We start from the raw sequence: 4,176 nt of genomic DNA on the forward strand, positions 1-4,176 counted from the left end.
CTCCGGCAGAAAAATATAAGCATTGTAAGTTACCCTCAATAGTAACTGAGGTATGTATAATTTACCATACCCATCTCAGTTATACCATATTGGGGGCTAACATGTGTAGATTAAGAAAATGACGAGATATCAGGATCCGGTTGGGGTTAGGATAACCCATAATGGTGAATTGATTGTTTGTGTTAGTTGACAATTTCTGAAGCATAATGCAAATGTGCTAATAAATCTCCTTGTGAGATACCCAGATGGCGCACTCTAAAATAGTACAGCTAGATATGAGTACTATAAAGATAGCCACTGGAAGCCTTGAAGGGATACATATTACCTTAGCATGGCTCGTGTCCCTAGGAAAGAGAATTTTAGGCATCCCGAAAAGCCAGTGAGATGAAGCAAGGGGAGCTAAAATCAAAAGAATGTCTTGTTGATGTTTTCAGAATAAAGTGATAGACATAAATGTTAGTAGGAAAATAAGAATAGAGTTAATGAAGAATTATGAGTAAGATGTCCACATGGATGACAACGGTGGAAAAAAAATGATGATGAAAATGACAGAATTATAGAGTCTATAGTTAAGTGAAGGAAAAAGATGAGAGGTGACAGGCCTTGAAACAACAAAGGAGTATAGGCCATAAAGTCATATCTTCTTTTCGAGAAATAAGTTCGCAACTCTAACGCGATTACCAGCAGGAAAAGATATACCCCCAGAGTAGTAGAAATCAGTATGGGCTGGTAAACAAGATAAACTAAACGTGAACTAGGGACTAAATGATATGATAATAGCCGGCATCATGAGAATTTCAGAGGTTGCGTTCCGGCGATAATAGAATGGATGACAAAAGAATGCCTTTTAATGGTCATTCAGGAAGTCGCTTCCCTAAAACAAGCAATATGAGCAAAGTTAAGCTTAAGGGACTATGTGCGCCAGTTACACTAAGTGTCATCCTCGCGAGCAAGGAATTTTATTATCCTTGGTACAAAAAGCATTACCACAAGGCGAGTAAGGGTAATCGATGATGTGAAAAGACGTCAAATATATAGAGGTAAAATATCTATAGGTAGATCGTCGTAGCTCCAGCTCTTAGTACTCGTCTAAAGGGGGAATATGGAGTGATATGGCATGAAGTCAGAATTTAGTGGTTCTACTAATCATGGAGTGGTAGAAGAATAATGCGGTAATGTGAAAAAGGGATGAGATTGTACTTATTCAAAGCCTACAGATATGCTACGATATCAGTGCATTATACAAACATGACGTCAAGGAAAGGAAGTAAGGGTTCCTGCCCGAAATGTCATTGATAGACCAGAGGCCAGTGTATGAGGTAAGTTAAAACAAAGGAAATAACCCAAGAAAGATTACGCGGAAAATTGATGTGAGGATAGGCCAACGAGCATTTGGGATTTGATTAAGGAAGAGCCTAGTTATGGCTAAACAGGAGGTTATAGACGAGTCAACAGATCATGCAAGATAAACATAGTGAATCCTAATATAGTGAATTCAGTCTCGTAAATATGACATCATAAACCTTGAGAAATGATCAGATAGTAGTTGGGGTATTTAAAGGTATTGTATAAGTATTACGGGAATAATGGAGGGTGCCACTAAGGAGATAATCAAAATCTCATTTTACAAGTAATCCTACGAGCACAACGGCACAGAGGTATGTAAGTAAGGATGTTTGTAGGCGAGTAAGAATATCAAAAATTCCTTCGAGTATACAGTATAACAAGATCACAACTTTACAAGATCCAAAAGGTCTCCTAAGTACTACCACGAACGACTAGCTGAGGAAATAAGGAAGAAGGTTTCCACCTAAGCATAGTGACCTAAAAAGGAAATTATCTTTGATCTTGTAACAGCAGTCTCACTATAATATTGCATGCACTCCATAAGAAAGTGGCACCTATCATGGCTAATGAACAGAAAAAAAAGGAATAAAAAACATCAAAGGTGATACTTGAGAGCATACGAGTTACAGGGAATTCTAGTGTTCGTGGGCACTATGATAAGCCAAGTATCCATGTAGCAAGTGGAAGAACGACCAGAAAAAGTAATTATTTACATTTAAAGACAGCTGAGAATGCGCAAAAGGGAATCTAAGGTGCTAGCAAGTTAAAGGAAGGTTCTGAGTAGAATAAATAAATATGTGTAGGTCGTAAGCGAAAGTATAGTAGAGTGAAAAGATTTTGGGTAAATGTAAGTAAGGGTGAGAAAAGGTGAGTTAGAAGCTGATAAGAATAGGTAAGACCTCGGTATTAAGCCCATCAAACAAGAAAGCTGATGGTTTATATATGTTATAAAAGGCTCAGTATTGCTTGAATTAACACGGATGAGTCTAAGACTAGGAGCATTTAGAAGAGATGGAATGCTCCTCTGGTCGTAATGTAAGGATGTAATAGTGGTAAATTATAAAAGGATGATATATAGGCCTTCATTTGAGTAATGATTCAAAGAGAAGAGATTTCATGGATGGCACGGGACTAGGATACCCCCATAAGACGAATCACATTGGGATGCTATAAAATACGGTTATTGAAGTATAGTATTGTCCCTAGGTGGATTAGGAAAACCACTTCAAATGTTCCTCGATGAGACGTGAGACTTGTGGCAATGTATTACGTAAGAGGTTTCAAGTTATCAGTGGTGGATTATAGATTAACATTAAGGTAAATCAATAATAGATGGATAAATATTCCAAAGTATGAGAGGAGATTATGATGTCATTCTTTAAATGAACAGTAATAAGGATTATACATATAGGATAAGCGGTGAGAGAGTAACCTGGAGTTGGGTAGCAGACCTCGGTAATAGTAAACCGAAGTAAGATTTATTGTATAATATGACCTACCTAGTTGTATTAAAGCCATAAGCATAGATAACTGAGGCTATGAAACAAGATATAGCAAAAGTCGTAAGTTTAACAAAGTACCGAGTGAAGAACTTCAGTATACCCATAGATGCCCAGACGGACAACATATCAAGCTTTGTATATGTTTACAACGTGCTACCTAGAGATTGGATAAAAGCCGGAGAAAAAAAAACAGTCGCATAGGCGCACATACAAGGAAAAAGTTGTACAAACTGCATGACAAAACGGAGCAACATTTACGAGATTGGAAGGGGTCCGACCACATGTCGTGGTATGAGAAGGAGGACTAAAGGGGGAATACCCTAGACTTTGGATTTATTCAAAGAATAGTTGCCTACATGGCTAGAAGAATATTAAAGTGTTCACAATAGCTATGGGTTATGAAAATGATAAGTGGATCAGTCAACATTCGAGGACGAATGTTCCAAAGGAGGGAATGATGTTGCATCCTATGTTTTCGTATGTTAGAGTATCCGTAAGTCAATTGATGTAAGCTCAGAAATGAGATCAACTGTGAAAGTACATAAAGTAAGTTAATCCTTTTATAATGGAGGTTACAAATCTTTATGATCATGAATAATGAGTACCAAAAGGGTTGGAAAGCTTAGGCGCTAAATGAATTAAAGAAAATAAGTTTCGTCGAATGTCGACAAGTTTGGAATGTTATAACCTATACTTTTGGGGTGAGACAAGGGTGATTAACATGATGATGAGGTTATGTTATGAGTTAGTTTAGTCGTAGGATAGTCGTGTGTTATATTTTTAAGTCAAGCATGTTGTGGAACAAAAGTTGGAAAAGGTCATCACAAGTTACATTCAAAAATGAGTTGAAACGTAGGTTAAATGTAGCTGAGCTTTTATCCCAATATACTTTAAATCAAGGTATGATCTACATATTAAATTGAAGATCTATGAGTCTAGTTTTCAACTAATTAAACCGTTTATCAATACAATCTCGGAGTATAGAGATATTCGTATTTTCGCGACACCGCGCAGCTAGTAGGTGACAAGTAGGTGCATCACCTACTTGCCAAAAAAAGAGGCCTCAACTAAGTCGGTCAAGAGGGGACTTTTAAGGGATTATAAACTCAGTTATTTCACCTATCTTTCAGACCAAGAAAACCTAATTGAACCCCTGCAACGCCTTTCCAAAAATCCCACACAAACCCTAGGGTATTCCGGGTGTTACGATGCGATTCTAGTGCTGAAAAGTCCGGACAGCTTGCTAGTTTCTCTTTCTCCTTCTTGTAGCCGTGTTGAGGAACTTATTTTTGATCAAAAGGGACCAGGTTTCGTGGGTTATACTCAG

This window comes from Nicotiana tabacum, chromosome 8, assembly GCF_000715075.1.
Source record: "Nicotiana tabacum cultivar K326 chromosome 8, ASM71507v2, whole genome shotgun sequence".
In the NCBI taxonomy this organism is placed as follows: domain Eukaryota; kingdom Viridiplantae; phylum Streptophyta; class Magnoliopsida; order Solanales; family Solanaceae; genus Nicotiana; species Nicotiana tabacum.